The sequence below is a fragment of the Rhinolophus ferrumequinum genome, chromosome X (genome assembly GCF_004115265.2).
Source record: "Rhinolophus ferrumequinum isolate MPI-CBG mRhiFer1 chromosome X, mRhiFer1_v1.p, whole genome shotgun sequence".
Classification (NCBI taxonomy): domain Eukaryota; kingdom Metazoa; phylum Chordata; class Mammalia; order Chiroptera; family Rhinolophidae; genus Rhinolophus; species Rhinolophus ferrumequinum.
In genome coordinates, this window is record NC_046284.1 from 120,748,412 (window position 1) to 120,761,950 (window position 13,539).

At 48.2% G+C, this 13,539-nt stretch overlaps 1 protein-coding gene across 5 annotated transcripts in view; it reads right to left on the reverse strand.

Annotated features, from left to right (window-relative positions):
- The window catches only part of LOC117020555 (uncharacterized), a 308,400-nt gene that overhangs the window by 218,526 nt on the left and 76,335 nt on the right, over positions 1–13,539 (reverse strand). Inside the window, exon 4 of one of the 5 annotated variants that reach the window (XR_004422725.1) lies at positions 5,253–7,016. The exons of the other annotated variants lie outside the window; for them this stretch is intronic. The gene's annotated coding sequence lies outside the window, so the exon portion shown is untranslated. Of the gene's footprint in view, positions 1–5,252; positions 7,017–13,539 lie in introns of those variants that run through there. 5 annotated transcript variants of the gene reach the window in all.

The following is a 13,539-nucleotide window of genomic DNA, read 5'->3' on the forward strand; positions in this document are numbered from 1 at the left end:
GGTGAGGCCCCCCACCCTTCAACTTTTGCACACCAGTTCACAATCTTCAAACACATCAGGCAAATTCTCCAAAGAGGAAGGCTGTTAGCATGGTCACGATTTCTGTCCAGGTTTAATTTGAATGCACTTCACGTATGGAAAAGAAGCTGAATCAATTCTGCCTGTACATCTACAGACAAGTTGCGGTGCACTTCAGTGTGCGCAGCGATGCTAATCCTTCCCATTCACCACCGGGCATAAAAAGCAGAGTGCACGTGAAGTGCTACTCACCAGCCCCCCGATAAAAGGCAGACACCGCTCGGCTAAGTAGGAACAAAAGGAACCACGTGAAAGATGGTGGATGACAAGGGGACAGAACCCAGTCAACCCCGTAGAAGGTTCATTTCACAAGGAGCCTGTGCCTGTCAGGGTTTGCCAGCTTCGGCAGACTGGTACTCTGGGCCACTTGAGTCTGCTGTGAGCACGGCCCTGGGTGCTGCAGGCCGCTGCTCACTCCAGGACATCAGCACTAACCCCTTTCAGCTGTCACTAACCCGTGACAACGTCTGCAGACACTACCACTCGTCCCTTGGACAACCAATCACTGTCCTCTGTGGACAGACAGAGAACAGGGCATCCAACCTGGGAGGCTGCCAGTTAAAGGTGATTCGCGAGTCTGTTCAACATTTACAGGGCACATTTCGAGGGCCAAGACTGCATGCACAGTGCAGGCGAGGTAACAGAGAAGAAGACAAATCCCCTCCAAAGGCACGCAGCCGACCGGGAGGGAGTGACAGGCACAGGTGGCCAGCCCCAGCGGTCATGGCGGGAGGGCCAGGGTGGCCCTTGGCCACGTGTGAGAAGTTCCTCAGCCCCCCACTGAGGGTTCTGACACTGGAGACGCTACAAACCACATCCCAGAGCTGCTGCTGGTCTCAGCGGGGACAAAGGGTTCCAAGAGGAGGAGTCGGGGCCCCCGTAGAGGAATCGGGCTGTAACTAGATCCCAGGGAGCAGGACAGAGAATGGAGAGAAGAGAAAACGGATCCTGAGAAAATGCCGGGGGACAATGCAGGGCCATTGATGGGTGTGTGGAGGGTGGGCGGTGCCGAGGGGAAGAAAGACTCAGGCCAGAATGGGTCTTCCTGTCCTGGCTTGGGCATGGCTAGATGCTGACCTCTGATAACCCTGGAGGGAAAAACAGGGTCAGGATGGGGATGGCTCATGTGATCGTGCTATCTCAGTGGTCAGCTTGCCCCGGACAGAAGCCCGACAAAGCAGTACTGTCAACACTGACAGAATTCCTGTTTGAATCATTCGAATGACTTGGATGTTCTAACAAAAACGTCTCTAAGCAATTAATTTCCTCCCAAGTCAAATACGTTCAACTTGTAAGTCTGTGCGATCTCCGCTTTGCAATCATTCCGCTATTTTTTATGAACCTGGTAAAACACGTTTGTAGCTTTCATTTAGAATCCATGGCTTGGTTGTCCATTTTACATGAGAATTACAGGGCTAACATGTTCCACTTTTTAGTGGGCACCGTTCTCTTAAACGTGGCCCTGAATAACTCCTGAAATTGGCACAGAACGGATCGGGATAGTACGGGTTCTTAGAGTGCACTCCTGTACGTGGTGTTCAGCTTCCCCAGCTCAGGGCACTCGCTGTAAGTGGGATTATGGTAACTCAGGCCATTTACTCATCTCCCTGGGACGCAGCTGTGTCCTCCCAGCAAGCAGGTGTTCAACGTGAGGCGTGGAGCACAGACACGCGGGCCTGTCATTCCCCAAGACTTGTTCTGAGTGCTTCGTGTCTGTGGAGAGACAGACTGCTCCTCTCCACCCCTGGTGTTCTCACACCTAGTCCTTCATCTCAGGCACAGCTCTCTCAGTCTACTCTGATTTCAGGTGACAACACCCATTCTGCTTGCCTCGCTGGGATAAGCCACGTACTTCATGCTACACTTGACTCTCAGCTCCTTATAGAGTCTTTCTATTGGAGGCACCGTCCCTCTTAAAAATCATCGAGGGGGCTGCTGGTTAGATTCTGTGTAAATCTCTCTGGGTTTGGATATATTTCACAACTCGAACATCCCGTGAAAGGCAAAGCCATAAAATAGTGAATGTCCTTCTTCACAGTTTGAGTGTGAAGTCCCCGAGTAATTTAAAAGTGATACTCTCTAGAGGCTGCGGTCCATAAGTTGGCCAAATAGAATTTTTGGTTAATATATACATGGGATTTTTGACAATACACCGAAATTGTACCATAATTAGGAAGCTTAATAATTTTTGGCCAATGTATAGATAGGTTCACAGATTATGGAAATAAACCACTCAATTGCTACCATAAGTATGATGGTATTTTAAGGTGGTTTTTCATACCATCGTCAGAAAAATGAAAATCCTACCTTTCACCAATGTATGCTTCCACAAATAAGCCATCTTCCAAATACATCATTTTGTGCAAACATCTGGCCATACTTCAGGGTGTTTATGAATGTCACACAATTCTCAGGTTTCAGTCTTACGTGACTAAGAAAGAGTTGTTCCCCCACCTGAGATCAGGAAGAGAAAAAGAAGAGTAGATGGAGAGTGGGGAAGATAACGGATTCAGGTCGGGACATGTTGAGTTCAGTAAGAATTGCATTAAATCCATTAATTTATTCTTTACGTCTTTGAAATATCCATTCTTCCCTTCCAGGGAAGGACAGCAGAATGAAGTCATATTGCAAAATTACTCTATTCAACTTCTAATGATGAATGCAAAAAAAAAACAAAAAAAAAAGTGAAAACCGACCACATCCCAAATTTACCAAAAGCCACGCTACACACTTTCACAAAGTGCTAGACAAGGGGAAAAAGTAGTTAACCTGGAAAGGAACAGGACTGACTTGTAGTTATTGGTCTATACCCATCTGTCTAAGAACATACTACAGACTCCATAACTTCTTGAGACTTCTTAACAACACCCCTACTTTTGGAGAAGAGCAGAGAAATGGTGACCAAAGGAAAGTGGGGAGAGAAAAGGGGGAGCTGAGTGCTGTGCAGGAAGGTCAGATTCCAGGGCCACGTCCTGACAGGTGTCAAGGGTCTTGTAAGACACAGAAGACCTGCCTCGTCTCCACAGGCTTGGAGAGCGGGGCGGGGAGGAGGTAGATGCAGAGACAGACAGAGACAGAGACAGATATGAGAGAGAGAAAGAGAAAGGGGGAGGGAGATGTGTGCATAGAGAAGGGGAGGGAAGGGGAAGGGGAGGGAGGGGGAAGGGTAGGAGGAGGGAGGAGAGGAGAGGGAGGGGAGGAGGAGGGAGAGGGACAGGGAGAGGGAGAGAGAGAACATATAAACCCATTCTGGAAGGAAATATAAACAACTCCCCAAAAGGTCTGCGTTGGCTCTGCAGAAACTCTTTGTAAGCACGTGACTCCCGACTGCTAAAGAGCCGACACCACCGGCCCCCTGGCTGTCCTCCCACTGGGACTGGACCTGCAGCACCGCCTCTCCGTCTCCAGGAGGCTGATGGCAGGCCACGGTTACATGAGCCAATTCTACAGACTACACCTCCAGACAGACACACTACAGCGATAGGTAAGATACGGGTAGATGAGGTCTGGTTCTGGCTCTGTAAATCACCCTGAAGGAAACCCGTCACGTCCCCTCTTGAGAAGACTTTCTGAAATGAAAGCTGCTATGGAGGCCCCACTGTTTGTTGGCAAATGATCATATAAGAAAAGTCTGTCCTCGCTTGTCCCCCTATTTCTTTCCTAACCTTCGGTGGCATTCTCGTCCCTCTTCTCTCCTCTAATCCCCCATGTCCACCCAAACCTGTACTTGGGAGACTGTAAAGCCACCTTAGGTGGGCAGGGCACAGTACAACCTAGGGTCCCACTGTGTCCGTGAATTCTTGGGGCCATGCTTGGAAAGAGACGCCTCAGTTTCCAATGTGTTACTCCAACACGGGTGCCTGCATCTGACAGCTCGAAATGCAAAGGCAGCAGTGATGGCCCGAACGGAGCAAGACCACAATCAGCAACACAACACAACCAATGAGAGTGCCCTTGCATTGAGGCCCAGTGCTTCAAGTGTATTGTGTCACTTCATCCCCACAGGAGCCTCCCAGGGAAGTACGGCGACACACGCACGAGCCAACAGGTTGGAGAAGCTGCGTATGCTGCTCAAGGTCACAGCAAATTAGTGACGAGACCAAACCCTGAGTCTTCGGTCTGAGTCCAAATCCATAGCCACTACAGTGAGAAGAGTGAAAACCGACGGCAGGCACTCACAGCGGTTGAATTTCAGAGGCCAGAAGAGGAGTGGAGAAGGCTCCGCCAACAGAGGCTGAAATTTTCACCCCCTGGAATTTCCTACGTATTTACAGGGATAGATACGGCACGGCAAAGCAGAAAGGGTCGGCAAAACCACAACGCTGAGTTGAGTCTGTTCAAAGTTGACACTTGCTCGTTCTTTTGGTGCGTGTTTAACGTTCGACGTGTTCTCATTAGTAGCTCCTGTCACGCAGCTATTACTCGACCTTTAGTTCAGTGTTTGCCAGAAGAAGAGATGCAAGGGAGGTGCAACTTTATACGCGTCCTGACAATGGCTGGAAAGGCCGACGGGACCATTTCCGCCCCTTTCCCCAACACCCGATGCCAACATACGAGGACAGGCCTGGCGGACTAGAAACTGAAGGCAGCAGGTCGTTTTCAATGCTGTGTGGGAATAAAGCGCGGCAATTTAATCTTGGAATTTATCTTCATTCCTATCTGATTCGCTAGTATCTCCAGAGGCACGTTTTGCTAGGGTGCACACACACACAAACCGACGACTTGCCTCCCGTTTCCTCCCCCAAGTCAAGACAGCGAAGCTGGCTGTCTAGTAACCTGAGCTTGTACAATTCTGACCTACACATAACTGTTAAGTTTCCCCAGTTCAGAAATTCTTAGGGACGTGAATATACTAATGTGAATTTGGAATCTTCCAGAATGAATGCAAGTATGCTCCATTTCCCAAACTTCCATGACGTCCCCCCTCCAAACATGACTTTGTCCTGGGTTTTCCTGCATGTTGACCAGTTGCTATGATGTGATATCAAATCAACTTCCTGTATATTTTTTGATCAAATAACTTCATATTTGGTAAGCATAGGCCACGCTGCTAGAGTGGCCGGATTTAGCAAATAATGCTACCAGATCTCACATGAAATGTATGAATTCAGGTAAGAGTGGGGAATTGTCCAGCATACGTTCACGTATGTCAAACGATTAAAGAAAGAAATGTGTTCATGTGAAATTCGGATTTAACTGGGTGCCCGGCACTTCATCTGGAAATCCTAAATACTGGAGAAGAGAAAGACGGGAGAGCAATGTCACGCAGTGGGGACAACGGAAACCGGAAATACATCGCGTTGGGGAAGCAGATGCACACACACCCACACCGTTCTGAAAACTGTCGTCAGCTCTGCGGAGCCTTGACCTTTCATCCCACGGTGTCCCTGACGTATACGTGACTTTAACACATAGAATTTGGCCAGGTGTTTGTGTTTTTTTTTTTCTTTTTATTTACTCCCTCCCTGAGTTGCAGCCTCACATGATAAGGTATCAACCAGAAAGGGAATGTACTGGCAAATAGTGAAGACTGCACTTAAGAAGGTTTTTTTCCACTGTGAAATTGCACCTCCGAGGTCCAAGAACTAGCGGCCAAAAGAGATGAGTCACGGGGTATTCTCAGACGTACACGATGGTGTTACGCGTTGGTCGGTATTCACATTTTCTCAGCGTTTTCTCTTTTCACGCTGACTAACACATCATTATTTTTCTTAAGTAATGAAAAGCTGGGCACCCTGCCAAAAGTTATCTTAACAGATGCTATTTTATCATTCCAGTGAATGCCATCATTTTTCACATCCTGATAATTATATTTCAGAGGTAGGATTCGTGCTGAGTACAGCAGGCTGCTGTTACAAAAATAGACGTGGAAATAAATTAACCTGATAAGTCCACCAGTCCTGGGGGTGTGGGGGCCCCCCCTGCGGCGTGGTTTGTGGGAATCCACGGTTTCCCATTTTGTGCTTCGTTTCAACTCACCTTTTCACTCCTGCCCCACTGAATTAACTTCGGGGCACCATCAAACTCTTGGTTTCCTTTTGAGAAGATTAACTCATTGCAAATATTCTGGGGTTTGGGGGGGAAAAATCAACCAAAGGTTCTCTCATGAGTTTTCACTTTCGAATCGAACCACGGCAACATTCCCAGAGATAGCACAAAAGGGTAGATGCAGTTTTAAATGTCTGCTGAGAAGGACAACAGTATGTGTCCAATCTTTCTTGCAATAAACCGAGTCCGGAATCCAGACTGGGTAGAGTATGACGATGGCTTCAGTTGTTTCATTTGTAGTCATTTGTTTCCTGGACAGAGCAGCAAATACACAGGAGGAAAATCTTTGCTTTTCATACGCAGTGTTCATTAAGCCACATGCCTTATTTGTCCCGATGGCAGGGGATTCGTACAACATGCAAACTCAGCCCCAAGTTGGCCTTGACCCTGAGAACGATGCTATTTCCAAGAGTCACCTTCCCTCACGTGAGGACAGAAGAATGAGGGCTCATGCAGCCAGTCGGAGCTAGCTGTCGTCGCGTCCTGACGCAGACAGAAAGGGACATCCATTCCCACACACAAGCCCGTGTTTGTGAGAATGGAAAGGGACAGTTGTTTTTCCTGGAGTTGCCTTCATCACCAGGGCGGTCCCTGGTCTTCTGTGACACTGGAAGGTCAGCCTAGGCGAGGTCGCTGCTGGTAAAAGCTCGCTTTCCCAGGCCCTTCCACACCAGACGAAGCTGCTGCGGCACCTGGGATGCTCACGGGGGGGGGACGTGAGGCTCTTTGAGGGAAAAAAAACTAGAAACAAATGTCCAGCTGACACAGGTTGAGTGGCCCAGAGACACAGCAGTTGGAGGCATTCAATTAGAGAGCGCCACCGGTGTCCGTTCCCTTTCTTCATTTGTTCTGAAAATCAGTAGGCTGCCTTCATTCGCTCCGCTGTCAGCCTGGAAAGAGGGAGAGAGAACACTCACCTGAGAAAGCCCACCTACGTGTGGGGTGTGCGTGACCCACAAGACCTGAACATAAAGAACCCTCCTTCCTCTCTCTATGAGTATGTTTTTAAAGTGAGACACAGAGGGGCCAATGCTTAGGCTCTGAAAGCAAAGGGAGGAACCTCTTCTAGGAAAGGCCCTCGAAGACAAACATCTATCCTACTTCTCTGTGAATTAGCAAATGGCAAATGTGGACACGGGCGGAGGTCCTAAGAACAGCTACTAACAAATCCTTTATGAAACTAAAGAGGAAAGAAGGAGCACTGCTCTGCTTACAGCACTGGGAAGACTGGTGACGCTCATCTTTCTGCCAAAGTGAAGGTTTTTCTAATCCTTCAGAAGCGGGAAGAAGTTATTCGTGCTAATAAATTAACGATCTCTGAAGTTTTTTACCGGTAATACTGCCTGTACACCTAGAAATCTGAAAGGGGTTCTCCGCTCTGTCCTCCTCCCTTGTTCGTTTCTCTTTCGAAGCCTCGAGTTCAAAAGTGTCGAGCCCATTTGAAAAGACAGATGGTTATTTTGCATTAGTCTTAATTTGGCTGCGTTAAATACACATTCATCTGCAAGTTGAATGCTTTATACTGTTTGAAATCAAATACATGCAAGTTACGGGAATGTTGAAAACTAAAATAAACAAGGCTGTTTTGGCATGAACATATTGTTTCCAAATTAGATTTTGTGAGTCAAAATGAAAGATTAAATCAGCATCTATGAAAAGTATGAAAATACCCTCTATCTGTTACAGTGCTGGAATATCATGGTTACAGCTGTCTGCCTGGCCTATCTACCTATTATCTATCTATTTATTTATTGTGACAGGTATAAAGGAAACAAGACCCGCATCAGACTAGGTATCCCTCACCCTCTCCGGTAATAAGTATTTCATTTTTAAAAATTTTATTTTAATGGACCAATATGTGACTCATGTTGATTTCATTGTGAGCATTTAGTTCTCCGCAGATTTAGAAATCTGGGCCATAAAAACATTTACAATTCTGGCAAATAACTTTATGGAGTTTCTGTGAATAAATACAGGGATACTGTTTTATACTCCATAATCCCCGATTCTGGGGGGAAAGCATGACGATAGTTGCAACCAGAACGTTCACTGTGACAGAAAGCACCAGAGGAAAGCTACAGTGAGCCCGATGGGGAAACAGCTGCAGCCCAGGGAACGGCCTTTCCCTCTAACCTGCACAGCCGTCTTCATCCCCGTAAGTGAGGCTTAAGAATTGACAGGACCAGCCTGTTCTCAGCACTCATTTTTGGCTTTGGGAAATCCAGGAACAGATCAGATCTGAAGCTTTTTAAAAAATTGTAACAGCGGTGTGAATACTGACTCTCGGGCACAAAGAGCTAGTTTTGAGTCGGCTATGGTTTACATCACACATGGAATACTGACCTTTCAGCCGTGCCCTCCACCCTCGTAACCAGGAGGACATGTGTGGGGCCGCCCCCCGCAGCACAGAGTGTCTGTGCCTGGTTCCCAAGGTCGTTCCCGTGTCGGGAATCAAGGTTCGCCTGTCGGCCCCAAACACCCCCTTGCTCTGCCAAGAAGACTTCAGAGCACGACCCCCCAACAGGCCTCTTTGGCAGCCGGCATGACGTCAAGCTCTGTCAGTGGAGTTCTGGGGGACCCTGCAAGGGAAACGGACTGCTCCCTTGCCTTCCGCTGAGGACCCTCCATTTGCTCCTGCGATGTAATTTCCAGGGGCGAAGCGTGGGACGCCCAGCAGTGGTCACGTTCCAGCAACTTCTGTGAGTCCATCCCAGCCCAGATATCTCTGCCCACGGCCTCATCCAAACCCCTGGACCAGCTCTCTCCTGGACAGCCCAGCAGACTCATCAACCCTTCCGGGGGCTGCCGCTGCACCCTCTCCCATAAGCGCTGAATCCCACCCGTGGAGAGGGACAGCAAACTGGAAAGTCCACGGCACAGAGTGCGAAACCGAAACCAGGAGAGAAGCCAAGACTTCCCAGGAGAAGGAGGAAAATGGGAAGCGTTTCGGGATGAATGTGCAGGATGTAGGAAGAGGCGTCGTCCACAGACAAAGCGAGGAAGAACAGGTGCAGGAGAAAAGAGGGAGCCAGGACAGAATGGCCCGAGACAGATGAGGAGTGAGGGGTAAGGTGTGAGCCTGGTTGTAAGCCGGGTAACGACCCATGCCGGCCAAATCGCTCCACAAGTAACAGCTCTTAATTCTGAGTCACGGCGAAGGCACATCAAACATTCCTGCCTGTTTTTGAGACGTGCATTGTGTAAAACATGTCACCCTCCCGCGGCAAACATACGTACACATTTCACATTTCTCATCCTGCCCAGATGACATGTAAAGTCCTGTACCCATAAGCGGAGTGTCTGACTGAGGAGACCTGTCACCAGTGAGAACTACCCACGGAGTTATGGCTGGAGGCAGTGAACTCGAAACACACACAAATCTGTGTGGTTTCATTCAGAGGAATGCAGCCCATTCCTGGGAAACGTCTTTCGATGAAAGACGGATAATCAATCCTGCTTTTAGCTCCAACCAAAGTTTTGTCCTGTAGCTGTCGTTTGAGGTACCAGCCCTTCGGCAGGTGCACTTTTCTTGTTGCTCTGTAAGTTCGCTTTTATTTCTCCATCATCAAGTGCCATTAAAACATCTAGGTGACTTGGTCATGCTATTTTAATATGTAGAGTGTAGTACACACACACACACACACACACACACACACACAAACAAGCAGAGTCGGTTCACGGCTCATGGAATGAAAAGCCAAAGATGAAGACTAAGGGGATTAAATTAAGTATCAAAAGCTGTGGTCGGGGACACGTGTGCTATGCTGAGAAACTCAAGGAACAGTCAATGTTTTGGTTAGAATGCAAATCTTGGACTAATATAGAGAAATTATCTACATATATATTTGAACATATACAAATCATATACACAGATACGGGAGTGGAGGGGGAGAGTGAGAGAGAGAGAGAGACAGGGAGAGAGAGAGAGAGAGAGAGAGAGAGAGAGAGAGCGACCCCCTCTCCTTAGGTACCTGCTTGCTGCAGGCAGAATCCCCAGCCGCCTCCAGGGTGACATGTCTGTGTGGCCCCCTCCCCTTCAGTGGGAGGAGGCTGGCACTTGCCTGCAACCAGAAGAAGAGCCAGGACAATGGAAGCCACTCGTCTCACTAGCTAAGATCCCATCTTAGCAGACTGAGCCCGTCAGAGTCCCAAACAGACTCCCGGGGGCCTTGAGAAAGCAAACTGCCCGGCTGGGAAGCACACAGGGAGAGAGGTGGGTGCCGACAGCCGACGGGCAGCCCTGAGGTGATGCAGGTGGCCTCCAGCCAAGACCCAGCACAAAGTGGGGCCCTCAGTCATTCAGCCCCAAGGACGTGAGTTCTGTCCACAAACTCAGTGCTCCTGGAAGTCGGTTCTTCCCCAGGCAAGCCCGCAGGTGAGAACACGGCCCAGCTGCCACCTCTGTACAGGGAAGGGGACATGAGAATAAAGGATGGAGTTTGGCTCCTCTGGGGCGTCCACGTGTCGAGCTGCACTCTGGAATAGTGATCTCCGCGCAGTGAGAAGCAGTGAAAGGGCCCAGCTTTCCTAAGGTAACTCTGGGCTTTATTCACGATGGTTAGAGCAGGGAAAGACTGGAGGCAGAGACAAGGGCCCGAACAGTTACGTGACTGCTGTGGAGAGACGTGACAAGTCAGAGCAGGGATGTGGAAAAATGGGAGCAGAGATGCTACGTCTCCAAGCCATCAAATTAGCAGGACTTCGCTGCAGAAAGGCCTAAGGAATCAGGCAGAGGAGCGCTGAGCTCATCCTCAGGTTCTGAGAAGGACCCAACAGTAAAACCACCAATTCAAACCTGAAAAAGAGAACGCCGGTAACTTGGTTACCTGAGACTCACAGACCTTCCGGTGGAGGAGAGGCAGGTGGGAAACACAGAGCAGCGGCCCACAGGGCAGTGGTGGTGGCAGGGACACCTCCCTTTAATGGACAGAAGACCTAGCTCAGATCTGCACAACCCCAACCGCTAGAGGTTAGCTTGTCCTACGTGACAGTGAGATAAAGGGACACCCACTAACTAACACGGTACGTCACCGTAAACTTGTTTAAATATAATGTGTAAGGAACGTATTTGCTCATTGCCAAATGTGCTTTCAGAGGAAGCTAAAGAGACTTTCAGACCACAGGACAGGAGAGAGGCAGTGTTTACATTTTAATGTGAGGCAATATGTTGGCAAGAGACGATAAGTACGACATATCCCTGTAAGTCACCCCGCAGTGGACCTGCAATTGTAAATACATCTGCTGTGACGACACATGAGGCTGACTTGGTCGAAATGGTAGCTGGGCAGATCCCAGCCCTCGGTTAGGATTAAACTCTAAGTTATCTGTTAGCTTCACCTACACATCGAACTTTCCTCGTGAGTATCGTGTGTGCTGAGGGAGGAATTTCGTCATGACTTATCCAGTATTTGCTCCTTTTTCGGCAATCATGCATAAACCTTTGTCCCTAATGTTATGCTATTGTCTTAAATTTTTTATTTGTAGTATTTATTTATGCTTCTTCCTTCATGGCTATGAAAGGTGTGAAAAAATCATATACTTTTTGCCTCTTCAAACTTAGCTGGAAATAAACCCTGGGCTCATGGTTCAAACCAAAGATACTGGTGATGGAAAGAGAACTGACTCTGGGTGGTGAACACAGAATGGGATTTATAGATGATGTAATACAGAATTGTGCACCTGGAATCTATGTAATTTTACTAACAATTGTCACCCCAATGAATTAAAAAAAAAAGTTTTCCTCATCCATCTAAAAAAACAAAAAACAAAAAAACAAAACAAAACAAAACAAACAAAAAAACAAAACCAAAGCTATTTCGCCAGTCAGAAAGAACACAAAGGGCCAGCCTGTTGTAGTCTCTGTGTGCACATTTACCGTCTCTTCAATGAATCCACTTACAGACATGATGTGTCGGTGCCCACACGCTCACCGGCAAGCGTGCAATCAGCACAGCTCTAGTCTTCACTTGCCTCCCGGGTCTCTTTCTCTTCTACGTCTCGGACACTCCGAAGACTGTTCTAGTCCTGGCCAGGCTGTCATGTAGGTGTCTGGCCTTGAACAGGCATTGAATTCCTTGTCTGTCTTCAAGGAGAGACCCAGGCGCCCCCCAGCTCCATACTCTGTGAGGTGCTCACAGCATTACTGCGTCACTGCCTGTTCACCTTGTTTCCCTGCCCTTCCTCTGGTCCTCTTCATAAAATACATCTCTATTCTCTGTGAGCGACTATTTTTAAGCCGTGTCCCTAATGACTATTACTTACAAAAATGAAGAAAGCCATTCATTCATTTCATTGCGCATCAATTAAATAGCTACTACGTAACAGGCACGGTTCCAGAGGTAGAGAGAACCTCACTGTCAGGGAGCTTCTACCGTGATGTGGAGACAGAAGAGTACGGGACAGATCAATGTACGACAGGGCAGGTGACAGTGTGACATCCAGGAAGAAGATGATGCCAGGTCGTGGGGACAGAGAGTGACGGGGAGGGTGGAATTTGAAATGAAGCAGTCGTGGAAAACAATCTCTCTGAAAGTCGGGGTACAGTAGGAAGCACTGCAGGTCTCTGCAGGGAGAATGTCCACGTGGGAAAACAGGAAGCAGAAATGCCCACCAGGGAAGGGCAGCGTGGATGGCTCCATGTCTTGAGAACAGGCCAGGAGAGGGGACATTAGATCTGAGAGCTAACTGGGCACAACATCATGTCACTAGACTTTGGGGTTCACGCTGATTGAGAAGGAAAGCAATGTAGGGCTTTGTTATGACTGATACTTTCGTATGCAAGCGTAACGACCTACTGTAATATGGAAGTACTAAGCCTTAACACTCTAACAGAACCACTGGCTGCACAGGAAGACAAGGGTAGAAACAGGTAGACCAGTGAGACGGCGCTCACAGCCTGCAAGGTGAGTTGGGATGCTTGTTCGGTGACTTGGTTTACGGCGGCAGGGGTGGAAGGTGGTATTCTGGATGTAGCTGGAAGACGGGGCCTACAAAAGCTGTCCAATTATTTAGCTATACGGTGTAAGAGCTGCAGAGAACTCAAAATCGATCCCAGCTATCGAGGTGGAACAAATAGAAAAAGACTGCCAATCGCTAAAACGGGGAAGCCTGGAAGAGGATCAAGATTCTTTTGTGGGGTTAGGGGTGGGGAGGGGGATGGAAATCAAAAGTTCTCACAGATGGACCCTTTCTCCCTGTAAAGACATTAAAAAAAAAAAAAAATCCAAGCATCTCTGATACAAGCTAAGGGTTTTGAGACTTTCTGGGCAGTGTGATTAAGCTCACACCGGACAAGCCTGGGAGAAGAGGCACTTGCTCAAGTTCCCTCTCACTGCAGGAGGTGTAGCGCGACTTAATACTCTAGTAGATTCTGACCTTCTCTCTCTCTGTCCTCCTCTTTCTTCTTTAATGGTG